The sequence below is a fragment of the Rhincodon typus genome, chromosome 19 (genome assembly GCF_021869965.1).
Source record: "Rhincodon typus isolate 14 chromosome 19, sRhiTyp1.1, whole genome shotgun sequence".
Classification (NCBI taxonomy): Eukaryota; Metazoa; Chordata; class Chondrichthyes; order Orectolobiformes; family Rhincodontidae; genus Rhincodon; species Rhincodon typus.
In genome coordinates this window covers 25,943,660-25,957,805 of record NC_063350.1, presented here as the reverse complement: position 1 = coordinate 25,957,805, position 14,146 = coordinate 25,943,660, and the positions used below count along the sequence as shown (strand labels likewise).

General features: G+C 39.1%; 1 long non-coding RNA gene across 2 annotated transcripts in view; it reads left to right on the top strand.

Moving 5' to 3' along the window:
- Window positions 1-6,095: 6,095 nt before the first annotated feature.
- The window catches only part of LOC125485479, a 12,243-nt gene continuing 4,192 nt past the window's right edge, over window positions 6,096-14,146 (top strand). Inside the window, exon 1 of one of the 2 annotated variants that reach the window (XR_007264202.1) lies at window positions 6,096-6,171. This is a non-coding gene — a long non-coding RNA (uncharacterized LOC125485479). Of the gene's footprint in view, window positions 6,212-14,146 lie in introns of both variants that reach the window. The other variant, XR_007264201.1, reaches the window with a different exon arrangement.

Genomic DNA, 14,146 nt, shown 5'->3' with positions numbered 1-14,146 from the left:
ACTTTGTTATCTTTGACTCCAGCATCTGCAGTTCTTGCTATCTCAGGCTGAGAAGAGTTTACTTTATGTCATGAAGTGTTTACATTAAACAGAGAAGGACTATTTAGTTGGGAGTCAGGGATAAGAGTTCATCAACTTAAAATCCCCATTAATGCACGGAAAGCGGGTGAAGGATATTTCTTCATACACAGAATTGATAGAGTATAAAATTGTTTTCTTTGGGGGTTTCACACAATTATAATAACAATAAAATGCCTAGGCCACCCATCAGACAAGTCCAAAGTAATGCCACCGGCCCATTCTGTACCCTGGATCCTGCACTTTCCTCTGCTTAAAATGCTCACTTATTTTTCCCTTACAAGTTACAATGGTTTCTTGCTTGACTACTCCCTGTGATAAAGCATTTTTGCCCCAAATAATAACATACACAAGTTTTCCAATACTTTCAGTCAGAACAAGAAAATCTGGGAGTGATGGAAAATTATCTTCATCCTACGACTTAACTTTAAATAATGAAAGGGTTGTATTAGGTGAAAATCCATTTTACAAAAGTGTCATATTACATAGGCATAACACAATCTTTGACATATAACATTTTAATTACCTGAAGCCAAATAGAATGCCTGAAAGATGATTTGTTTGAAAAGGCCTCTATAAAGTATTTCCATGAACAATGTAGAGTCTATATCACAGGAAAGAAATAACTGAGAGATGTTTTGCTGATGTCATCAATTAACCTTTTGCTGTTATCTTTTGCTTCCCCTGATCTGGTCTTTTCCTTTGCATTCAGTCTGGTCATCTGCAACAGAAAGTAAAATAACTAAAGAGAAGCAAAGAAAAATGAAATGATCAGAACTGAAATAAATTAATTCTAAAAATCAACAAGTAAATGGGATTTTCTGTTGTGATGATCCCAACTGATTCTACAGGACAAGTCACATACCATACTGACTTGTCAGATAATCTTTAAATTGATTTTAACCAGGTGGTTTTACACTGAAACACAAATGCATAATGGGACTTGGGTTTAACTATCAAACAAAAGTTTACAATGCAAAAGAAATTAAGATAAAATTGGTAAGACCAAATTATTTATATACAACACAAATTTAAAGCTTTTGAAATAGACAGTAAAATATAATCCCATCAGTCCCCACATTCTCCTTCACAGTATTCTTATCAGAGAGATTTTCCTTCTCTTTCACTACCATTGAGTTTAATTTAAAGAAAGTTACAATTCTGTATCTTGAGAATCTGATAGCCCCTTCCAGGAGCTTCATACAACTGATCTCAGATTTTCTCAGCTAGAGGTTGCCCCTTCAGAGTCTTTTCAGGCCTGGAACATTTAACATAAACTCATTACACAGAGGTAACCTCTTTCTTTACTACCTTTCTTTCTCAGGAGCTTCTGTTTTACACATTCAGCTTCAAACAAAACTTCTACAAAACTGAAGAAGGGTCTAGGCCCAAAACGTCAGCCTTCCTGCTCCTCTGATGCTGCTTGGCCTGCTGTGTTCATCCAGCTCTACACCTTGTTATCTCATATTCTACAAAACTGCCCCAAGCTGAAACTAAAGGCTTTCTTTCCATGCTATGGGTGCTTTCCTTAAGCCTCCCAAAACTTCCAGAATCTTCGACTGAAAACCTGTTACACTATTTTGTTCACTCATACACTTTCTCAATGTAAACAAATCCCCCTTATGCTCCATTAAGTCTCTCTCTAATACCGTGTTTTAAAAGAAATCACTAAGGCTTCAGAAATACAAGTTCATTATTAAATGCATTCACACATAAAGATTCAAAAATCCAAAACTGATACAAAAATGAATGTATGACTCACACATCTTACATGACACAATACATGTGTTACTTTTACCTATCAATAATCACTGTACCCTTTGCCCAAGAGGTAAGAAGACAGCAAAGAATGAAGATGTAAGGAGTGTACTAGGAAAACAGTGGTAGGAGACATAGTATGGATATAAGAAAGGGAAATCATCATTGACAAATTGAGTGGAAATCTTCGAGGTCATAACCAGTAAAGTTGATGAATTTCAGAAGTCTTTTGACATAGATTAGAGTGTAAAATTAAAGCACATGGGGTTGAGGGTAATGTAATGAGATGGACAGAAAACTGGTTGGCAGACAGAAAACAAAAAAGTAGGAATAAATGGGTCTTTTTCCAAATAGCAAGTAGTAACTAGCGTGGTACCACTGGGATCAATACTAAGACCTCAGGTATTTACAATATATGTCAACAGTTTAGATGAGGGAACTAAATGTAATATCTCCAAATTTGCAGATGACACAAAACTGGGTGGGAGGGTGAGCTGTAAGGTGGATGGAGAGATGCTCAAGTGTAATTTGGACAAGATTACAGAGTGGACAAATGCATGTCAAATGCAGTATAATGTGGATAAATGTGAGGTTATCCACTTGAGTAGCAAAAACTGGAAAGCAGATGATTATCTGAATAACTATAAATTGAGAGACAGGAATATGCAAGAAGATCTGGGGGTCACTCAAAATAAGCATGCAGTTTCAGCAGGTGGTAAAGAGGTAAATACTTGTTGGCATTCATAGTGAGGGAATTCGAGTACAGGAGCAGGGATGTCTCGCTGCAATTATGCAGCATCTTGATGAGACAATGCCTGGAATATTGCGTGTAATTCTGGTCTCCTTATGTGAGAAAGGATGTTCTTGCTATAGAGGGAGTGCAGTAAAGGTTCACCAAACTGATTCCTAGGATGGTGGGACTGAAGGATGAGGACAGGTTGAATTGGTTAGGATTATAATTAGTGTAGTTCAGAAGAATAAGGGGGAATCTCATAGAACCCTATAAAATTTTAACAGGACTAGACAGTGTAGATAAAGGAAGGATGTTCCCAATGGTGGAGTAGTTCATTAGTAGAGCTCACAGTTTAAGGATACAAGGTAAACTATTTAGGACTGGGATGAGGAGAAATTTGTTCACCCAGAGTGGTGAAGCAGTGGAATTCGCTTCCATAGAAAGCAGTCAAGGCAAAAACAAGGAGTAGGAATATAGCACTTGGGGCTAAAGGGATCAAAAGATATGTGAGCAAAGCAAGAATAGGTTACTGAGTTGGGTGATCATAACAAATGGAACAGCAGGATTTAAAGGGCCGAACAGAGTCATAAAGTTATACAGCATGGAAACAGAACTTTTGGTCCAACTCGTCCATCCCAACCAGACCTGCTCTATTTTTCTCTGTTACTGTGGTTTTAGGTCAAAGAAAAAAGTAAGAAAATTCAAGCATTTTGCAAACATTAAACCTTCCGATCAAAGGCTTAATCTGCATCTGATAATGCAATAACAGAAAATACAGGTTACTTTTACCAATCTGCAAAATATCTATACAAATAAATTAGCAGAACATAATAATATATGTTCCCCGCATGAAAATTCTAGAGCAAGTAATCATATAATATTTTTAATACTTCATTGGTCAATTGTATTGTCTTTAGTTTCCTTTGAGAAATGTATGTCTTAACTGGTGTTATGTAGTTTAGATCTAATCCAACCTATATCTAAATGCGTTGGAGCTGGAATCTGCTGACTAAAGGCATGTTTGACAAATGGGCCATGTTTACATTTACACAGCAGCTATGAACAAAGCTGTGGGATGTTAATTTGCACCACAATACCCAGAGATTGGGTCCACAGCCTCAGATGCGCCAGTAACGTACCAAGTAGCAAACATGAGTTTTTCCAAAGGGATTGAAAAAGATGTCAACCAGCTGATCCTGCAAATCTTTCATTGAAGGTCAAGCATAAATTACTGGAGTGGAGTAAAGAGGGCATGTCTTCCCCTAATTACACAGGAATAAGCATCAGTTATTCCATCCCTCGAGCCTTCTGTGCCATGGTTGCGACAAGGCTGATCTGTACCTCATCTCCAATTACCTGTCTTTAATCCACATCTCTTGATACCTAACAGTAATTGTCAATCTCAGTCTTGAATATTTTAATTGGCTCTATTCCAGCATTCAGTCTTTTGTGCAAAAATGTTCTGGGTTTCCATTATCCTTTGTGTGAAAGTTTGCTTCCTAACTTCACTCCTGAATGGCTTAGTTCTAATTTTAACATTATTTTCCTTTGCTTTGGATCCCCCTACCTTATATTATTCCTGGTCAGGCATGTGATGGAGACAAAATTTGAGCCTCTAACATTGCTATCCACAGGTCCGGACTATAACATGCAACTACAAGGGCATAGTGCAACAGCATCTCAGAGTCAATGAGTGATTTGTAACACACACACACACACACAAGCACTTAGAGTAAATAATTTCTCCGTGTCCATCCTATCGAGAGGTATTACCATTGTGAACAACTCATTAGATCACCTTTTGACCTCGTAAAGACAACTGAATCCAGTGAGGTTTATGCAAACTGTCATCATAATTGCACCTATCAAGGCAAGGCATCATTCTGGTGAATCTGTGCTGCACTCCTGTCAATATATCTTTCCTCAGGTGCAGTTTCCAAATTGACTGAGGTACTCAATGTGAAATATGACAGTGGCTCTAGACAACTGAAGCATCATTTCCTCCTCTTTACAATATCTTGGGTTGTCAATTTCAAAATTTTCCTGCACTCTGCAAGAACTACAGATTAACCTTCAGGATGCTACTATAAACATGAGAGAAAATGTATTTAATATTAAACAAATTTCCTTTGAACACTTTGGTTTTATGGTTTGAAAATATTTTTAAAATGTTTGACTGGGTGACACAATCAGAGGCAGTTACTAATGTTATGAGACCTCGAGGAATAGATCAAACCAGAATTGGTGACTAATTTTTTAAATGCTTATGCCTTTGACAGGGAAGGGAGCAGTCATAATGGAAGCTAGCTCATTCTCGTCTAAAGGGGCATTGCGGAAGGCAAAACAACCATGAAGAAAGCTAACATAAAAAGCTTAAAACAATTAGTAGAGATAGTAAGAATTACCGATGCTGGAGTCAGAGATTACGCAGTGTGGAGCTGGAGGAACACAGTACGCCAGGCAGCATCAGAGGAGCAGGAAATTTGACGTTTCGGGTCGGGACCCTTTTTTAGAAACGTCAACTTTGCTGCTCCTCTGATGCTGCCTGGCCTGCTACGTTCCTCTAGCTCCATACTGTGTTATCTTTAAAACAATTATTACTTGCTCTGTAATCACATCCTTACCAAGGTGTGCACGTGCTGAATATAGCAACATTCATGGCTATGCTAATTAACTTTAATTCACTTGTAGTATGCGAGACACAACTCTGACATTTACCCTTGCATAGATCTACAGCAAGGACGCATGGGTTTAGGCCCCAAAACATAATCTGACAATTTATTCACGCAGGAGAGGGTAAAGTATATATCCCAGATATCATACTTTTTCAGATGCAGAATCGTTCATAACTTAAAGGCAACTCGGTGCACACATGCTACCACTCTTCGATATTGTGTAAGAGTTTGACATTTGGTGCCATCATGTGGTGAAGTTAAGGCGTACTGTTCAATTTCTTTTGAGTCAATAACAGGATTGCGAAGAGTGCAAACACATTTCATTGTAGATAAAATTAAGTCTAAGTATAAACTATCAGGTATTTCTTCATGTATGTAAAAGTCAAATTTCTGAATTCAGGAATACCCCACCATCGTATTTACTTCAATTAATCAGCAACACGCAAACACTTGATAAGAAGGAAAAGTTCTTGAAAAAACACTAGAAATTGCCTCAAATCCAGGAGCTGCCGCACATCCGTGTGAACATTTTACTTTCCAGGAAGGTACAACAACTTTGCCTCCCTACACTTTACATATTTCCAGACGCCCATCCCTGAATAAGTTTGATGGGAAAGGTTTGGCTATTTTGGCTGTTTGACCTCGGGGCCTCTGTCTAACTTCACCCTGAAAACTAGCCTCTTTCTCACTCCCCTAGGCCCTCCACTCACTTTCCGCCACTTTCCCAAACTTTTGGCGACAAACTTTTCCGTTCGCCGCTTCGACCACGTGGGCCGCCGACCACACCCCCCGCCTCCTATTGGCTGGGCCGCCGGCCAATGGAAACAGAGGACTTCCCGCCAATCCCATCCGGGGCAGTCAAGTCACCATGGCAACCACTGGTTGCACGAGGGGACGTGATGGAGGTTGAGCCGGATTCTTTCAAAGGTGAAGGAATGGTGCTGGTTATGTAATATCAATAGCCAAGGTATTTTAAAGAATAAAATAACAAACAGCTTAAACTAAAGCGAAAAATAAAAGTAGGGAGTCAAGAGCCTTTCGTTCACATCATAGTGCGATTTTTTTTAGCATTAATATTTGTTTTGGTGGAAATAATAACAAGGATTTCATGCGCATATTTACCCGGCCTTACAACAGCAAATATGATTAGAGATTTTTGGAACATTAGTGTTACGTTTAAAAAAAAATCAACTTGTAAAGAAAAAAGTGTAATTTAATCAGATCCAACTTTAAAAAAAAACAAGAATTAAAATCATTGATAAAGAATAGATTAAATGTTTCAAATTTATGAATCCTCCCAAAAATCATCAAGCGTTCTTACACTGAATTTTCTGAATGCAAAGTATTGGGGAAGCATCACTCGCAAATATCAGGAAATCTTGGGCACGAGTGGTGATGGCCTTTCAGTTTATAATTTGAGGACATCATTGGAGACTTTTCTGTCCAAATATCACAAAATAAAACAGTTCAAGCTTGAAGCATGTTTTGCTTTGCTCAAGTTTCTGTGGCTTGAAAGTTTTTATCTACACTAATTAAGAAAACTTAAACTAACTTCATTTGAAAGTATTTCATAATGCAAATGGGCTTATTGCAAGCTGTATATTTTTAGTTTGATTATTTGTTTTGCATTGTGCCTTTGCCTATGTATTTATGCAAATGTAAAGCTTTGGTATTCCTATTTCTATTGTCCTTTCTATTGAAATAGTACTTTTATTGGTAAGGCTCTCGGGCCTCTTAGGCTTGACATAATTTATGATTCCAGGATGTCATAATCCGGTCTTATTTGGTATAATTTCTGAAGGAGTTTACAAAGTAACACAATAGTATCATAGAAAATGCAAAGCTAGTTGGTTCTCCTCCAAGAGTTCAAGCTTAACAAGTATTAATAACGATAATAAACTTTCTTGTGGATAATTGAACTTAAATATGGATTTTACTGATGCCATCTGGATACTGTTGTTTCCAGCTAGTTTGGTAACTTGTAATACAGACAATTTCTTTTAAGTCTACAACCTATTAGCAATGACATATTATACAATAGAGTACAGCATTATTTCTGGAGCGAAGCTGTAGATTTTGTAATGAAGTACAGAAGTTGTAATTTCTGAAGGACAATGATTACTGAACAATATAATATCAATGGTTAAAGTATTACCTCAAAGCCATGCAGTAATGATGTAGGAAAGAATTGGAGTTACCTCGGCTGTAAATACAGCTAATTGCATAATTTTGACATGTTGTTAAGTCTGCATTGCAGGTACAATCGACCTTGTTAACTAACAAATAGTTCCCTACCCTGTTACACACAGGTAGATAAATTCACTTTCAATTATACTTTTTGTTTCTTAAGGGCAGTTTCTCAATAAAGATTGCTCTTTGAAATGTAAAAAAAAAAATCACTGCTTGATGTCAATTGTATTGCTCTTGTGTAGGCTCGGACATCATGCATGGTTTTCACTTTTGTTGTTGAGCCTGTTTTTTTGTCCTAATCAGCCTGTTTAGAGATATTACTACACAACTGTGGAGCAGGTGGGACTTGAACCTAGGTCTCTCAGTCCACAGGTAGGGAACTCTGCTACTGCGCCACAAGAGGGTCTTAGTGCATGGTTTTCATTTGTGAATCCGGACTGTTTCTTTAAGGCCTCTGCTGAGATACACCCATTAAGTGATATTACTATGTGTATCCTGAGGTAAAATACAGGTCAAGTTATTTTATTGATGTCAGTGTTTCTGGAATATGGAAGTTGCTTATGTTTTTTTTTGGAACAACTTATTAAGTAATAGTTTGTTAATGTTTTATACAAAATGTGATTTTAGAATGAAGTTTGTTAAATGTCCTTTGAAGAGGAGTGCATCATTTTATTAGTAGTTGTGAGCTAAGTAGGTGTTTTCTTTCATGATAAGCACAAGCTAAATGAAATGTGTTCATTTTCTTGGCACAATAAATGCAGTCAAACATTGAAAATGCAGTAATTGTGATTTTTCTGTCCATTGATTTCAATTAATTTATTTTGAAGTATTTATGCAGCAAAAGGTGGAAAGTTCAGGAACAGAGCAACAGATCTGTGGCACCAATTCTCCATCCTGCATTCTGTGTGAAAGCTAGATGGGTAAACAGATCCTTTAATTAAAGAAAGTAAATTGTAGTTATGATGCTTTATCACATTCTCAGGATATCCCAAAGCATGTAACAACCTGTGAATTATTTTCTGATGTGAAGTCACTCTCATGATGCAGGATAATGCAATAGTCAATTTGTGCACAGCATGACCTCTGAAGTACCGAATGAGCTTTAAGTGTTTGTGATGGTGAGGGCAAAGGAAGAAATGCTGATTTCCTGGTATCATGTAAGTCTCCTTACTCTTTCTTTCAGTGCTGCCATCCAACATTCTGTGTCCCCCCAAACAGACAAATTATTACAAAGTTTCATCTGAAAGGTGGAAGCTCTATATTGTGTTGTTTCATAGATTGGATTTGTACCACCCTCTTTCCCCCACCTCCCCCTCCCCTTCCCCTTCCAGGATGCAAACTAAGGGAGGGTGATGGAGTAGGAACTAAGAGTTGAGCATTGTGACAGTAGCATCATGGTCATCGCCTACCTGAATTCTCTCAGCCCCTAATAAGTATTTGCCAAGAGTGAGGAGATGTTGAGTAGCCTGCCAATTAGTAGCCACTTAAGGGTCTGCTCCCACCACTGCTGGGACTTTACACATGGTGTGAAAGATTGGCATGGTTGAACTTGACAAACTGGTGGCTGGGAGGGTACCTCATTCTGCCAGCTTGGCTGTGGCGAAAAACATGCGCTTGCCTTGCAGCCTGGGCTGCATTCATATTTCTTCAGCAACTGTCCATAGTCCCTACAGGTGCTGCATTCTGACGTTTTGTTGATTGGAATATTCAACAGAGGAAGTGCTGGATATATAAAACTTCTCAAGAGGAAACTGAAGGGCAGGTGTGTCAGAAAACCAACTATATATGACCATAACTTCCAAAGACACATCAGGGGCAAGAGCTGCCAGCCAGTTGATTGATTGGCAGCTGACAGAGGTAAGGATTCCTTCAAAAAGGGGCAAAAGGCCTGACTAAAGCTAATCAATAGCTTGGCTGTAATCATCTGGGTGGGACACCAGGACACCAGCAGAGGGCCCACAAGATGTATTCATGATCCTCCTGGTTCCATGGAAATCAATAGGAGAAATGTTAACTTAGTCCATGGGAGGGTCTGTGGCAGTCACTTTAAGGTTCAGAATTGCTCTACTGCAATTGCTGCTTCTAAAGTGAAGTTTGCAAATCCTCATTATTACTGCATAAGAGAAATAAAATAATGTACTTAGATTCATTATTCTTGAAAAGTTAATAAATTTCCATGATATAATGAAACAAAGAATTTCTCAATTTTGAAATGTTTGTTCAACTTAAGTCATCTTTCTAAACATATGGAAGTACAAAGCATTATCAATAAAACTTTTACAAATATCAATATATAGTGACTATCACCTAAGTGATCATAATTCAGATTTTAAAGTTGGTCCCCTGATAGGCATGCATTCTTAAATGAAAGCATTGTTGAAAAATGTAATTTGCTACTTTAACGAGTTTCTTTGAAAGCATATTATTGTATGAATATTCAATGAAGAACATGTGTTATGGGTTATTAAATGGGAGTGAATTTTATTAAAGTTAAAATTATGGTCATATATAGTTGGTTTTCTGACACACCTGCCCTCCAGTTTCGTCTTGAAATGTTTTATTATCCAGCACTTCCTCTGTTGAATATTCCAATCAACAAAACATCAGAATGCAGCTGCATTTTAACAGTTTGCTTCAATTTGCTTGGTTTGTCCCATCCTATAGAACAAAGAACAAAGAAAATTACAGCACAGGAACAGGCCCTTCGGCCCTCCAAGCCGGCGCCGATCCAGATCCTCTGTCTAAACCTGTCGCCTATTTTCCAAGGATCTGTATCCCTCTGCTCCCTGCCCATTCACGTATCTGTCTAGATACATCTTAAATGACGCTATCGTGCCCGCCTCTACCACCTCCGCTGGCAACGCGTTCCAGGCACCCACCACCCTCTGCGAAAAGAACTTTCCACGCATATCTCCCTTAAACTTTTCCCCTCTCACCTTGAAATCGTGACCCCGAGTAATTGAGTCCCCCACTCTGGGAAAAAGCTTCTTGCTATCCACCCTGTCTATACCTCTCATGATTTTGTAGACCTCAATCAGGTCCCCCCTCAACCTCCGTCTTTCTAATGTAAATAATCCTAATCTACTCAACCTCTCTTCATAGCTAGCACCGTCCATACCAGGCAACATCCTGGTGAATCTCCTCTGCACCCTCTCCAAAGCATCCGCATCCTTTTGGTAATGTGGAGACCAGAACTGTACGCAATATTCCAAAAGTGGTCAAACCAAAGTCCTATACAACTGCAACATGACCTGCCAACTCTTGTACTCAATACCCCGTCTGATGAATGAAAGCATGCCATATGCCTTCTTGACCACTCTATCGACCTGCATTGCCACCTTCAGGGTACAATGGACCTGAACACCCAGATCTGTCTGTGCATCAATTTTCCCCAGGGCTTTTCCATTTACCGTATAGTTTGCTCTTGAATTGGATCTTCCAAAATGCATCACCTCGCATTTGCCTGGATTGAACTCCATCTGCCATTTCTCTGCCCAACGCTCCGATCTGTCTATATTCTGCTGCATTCTCCGACAGTCCCCTTCATTATCTGCTACTCCACCAATCTTAGTATCATCTGCAAACTTGCTAATCAGACCGTCTATACCTTCCTCCAGATCAGTTATGTATATCACAAACAACAGTGGTCCCAAGATGGATCCCTGTGGAACACCACTGGTCACAGTTCTCCATTTTGAGAAACTCCCTTCCACTACAACTCTCTGTCTCCTGTTGCCCAGCCAGTTCTCTATCCATCTAGCTAGTACACCCTGGACCCCATGCAACTTCACTTTCTCCATCAGCCTACCATGGGGAACCTTATCAAACGCCTTACCAAAGTCCATGTATATGACATCTACAGCCCTTCCCTCATCTATCAACTTTGTCACTTCCTCAAAGAATTCTATCAAGTTGGTAAGGCATGGCCTTCCCTGCACAAAACCATGCTGCCTATCACTAATAAGCCCATTTTCTTCCAAATGTAAATAGATCCTATCCCTCAGTATCTTCTCCAGCAGCTTCCCCACCACTGACGTCAGGCTCACCAGTCTATAAGTACCTGGATTATCCTTGCTACCCTTCTTAAACAAGGGGACAACATTAGCAATTCTTCAGTCCTCTGGGACCTCACCCGTGCTCAAGGATGCTGCAAAGATATCTGTTAAGGCCCCAGCTATTTCCTCTCTCGCTTCCCTCAGCAACCTGGGATAGATCCCATCTGGTCCAGGGGACTTGTCCACCCTAATGCCTTTTAGAATACCCAACACTTCTCCCCTCCTTATGCTGACTTGACCTAGAGTAATCAAACATCTATCCCTAACCTCAACATCCGTCATGTCCCTCTTCTCAGTGAATACCGACGCAAAGTACTCATTAAGAATCTCATTCATTTTCTCTGACTCCTCGCATAACTTCCCTCCTTTGTCCTTGAGTGGGCCAACCCTTTCTCTAGTTACCCTCTCGCTCCTTATGTATGAATAAAAGGCTTTGGGATTTTCCTTAACCCTGTTTGCTAAAGAGATTTCATGACCCCGTTTAGCTCTCTTAATTCCTTGTTTCAGATTGGTCCTACTTTCCCGATATTCTTCCAAAGCTTTGTCCGTTTTCAGTCACCTAGACCTTATGTATGCTTCCTTTTTCCTCTTTGTTAGTCTCTCAATTTCACCTGTCATCCATGGTTTCCTAATCTTGCCCTTTCTATCCCTCATTTTCACAGGGACATGTCTGTCCTGCACTCTAATCAACCTCTCTTTAAAAGCCCCCCACATATCAAATGTGGATTTACCTTCAAACAGCTGCTCCCAATCCACATTCCCCAGCTCCTGCCGAATTTTGCTAAACACCTCTCTTAATTATCTCTTCTGATGAAAACACTCGAGGTTTTTCAATTCTTCTTATTTCATCATACAAGGCAGTATCATAATAAATCTGTGCTGAATGTGTATCATTACCTGAATATTGACCATTCAACATGCAGCCTAAAACTAAACTTAGTGTTCCAAATAAAGCCTTACTAAAGTTTAATATCGCTCATAATTCTGTAACTTTTTGATATGATTTCATGGGTTAAACACCACTGCTGGTATGATATCGCACGATCACTTCCTTATATATTTCATACAGAATGTCTTTTTGTTGGTTACTGAATTTTTAATGTTGCCATACCATATATAAATATAGCATTTTCACAGAGGCTGTTAAATGTTCTGCACTGATATCTATTGTTTAACTGAATTCCTGTAATTTGAACTATATATTACTACCTCATGTTCAATGTTTTTCTGCTCTCCTATCTCCTATTTTAATTTTCTGTCTCATTCCTACTCTGGCATTTATGTATCTCATTTTCACCTGGACATTCTGTAGCTTTTTATTCCGAATGTAGAAACAAATTGCTGCAGATGCTGGAATCTGTACTGAAAACAAAAAGTTCTGGAGATCGCAGTGAGTCAGGCAGCATCCATGGAGAGAAAGCAAGCTAATGTTTTGAGTCTATGTGACACTTCATCAGAGCTGACTTGAAGCAATGATCTCCAGCATTTTTGTTTTCCGTTTTATTCCAAATGTTGTATTTCGTTAATTCAAAAATTAGCTTAACTGTTCTGTTTTCTATTGTCAGAGTCACTTCTAAAGTGAAATACATCTGTTGACATTGGAGAGAACAGGGAAGGAGTTTGATGTGTCCAAAAAAACCAGGCTCTTGCAGATAAAAAACAAAATAACTGCGGATGCTGTAAATCAGGAACAAAAACAAAGTTGCTGGAAAAGCTCAGCAGGTCTGGCAGCATCTGTGAAGGAGAAAACAGAGTTAACGTTTCGGGTCCGGTTACCCGAAACTGTTAAGTTCTGAGGAAGAGTCACCGGACCTGAAACATTAACTCTTGTTTTCTCCTTCACAGATGCTGCCAGACCTGCTGAGCTTTTCCAGCAACTTTGTTTTTGTTTAAGCTCTTGCAGATAGTTAGGTACTTAGTGTGTTGGCCTGTTTTCTTTATCTTTAAGACTGACGCACTTACTGATTTTGTTCGCTGCATCTTGTTTCATTTCAGCACTTATGCACATTATTATTTATATAATCCAATTAAACTTCTGGTTAGTTGTACTCTCCAAGGAGAGTGGCAGGAGTTTGACAATGGAGAGTTTTCTTTTAATATGATGGACATTACCTGCCATCTTTGTAGTGCAATCCCTGCCATGTGTCGGCCAAGCCTGGCTGTTGCTCAAGTCCTGTTATACTCTGGTGGTGGTTATTAAAAAAAGAATTGAGCTGAATGTCGTGGAATTGTCAGCGAACAGCTTGATTGCTAAGCTTTTGATGAAAGAAAGGTCATTAATATAACAGCTGAAAATGGTGGGAAGCATGCACTCAGGAGGAACGTCAGCAGTGATGCCCTGGACTTTTGATGATTCACATCTGATAACTATGACAGTCCTCTTTGTATTAGGTATTATTCTATAGAATGCACTGTTTTCCCTTTGACCCACATTGGCCCTCAGTGCTATCCTTAGACAATTTTGATCTTGAATTTTGGGGACAGATACTACCACCTGTTATTTGTCACTAAGCCGTTGAGTCCATGTCTGCTTACATCAGTGAGTGGCTTTGGCAGAACCTGAATTGGTGAGTAGGTGAGATAACAAGGTGTAGAGCTGGATGAACACAGCAGGCCAAGCAGCATCATAGGAACAGGAAGGCTGACGTTTTGGGCCT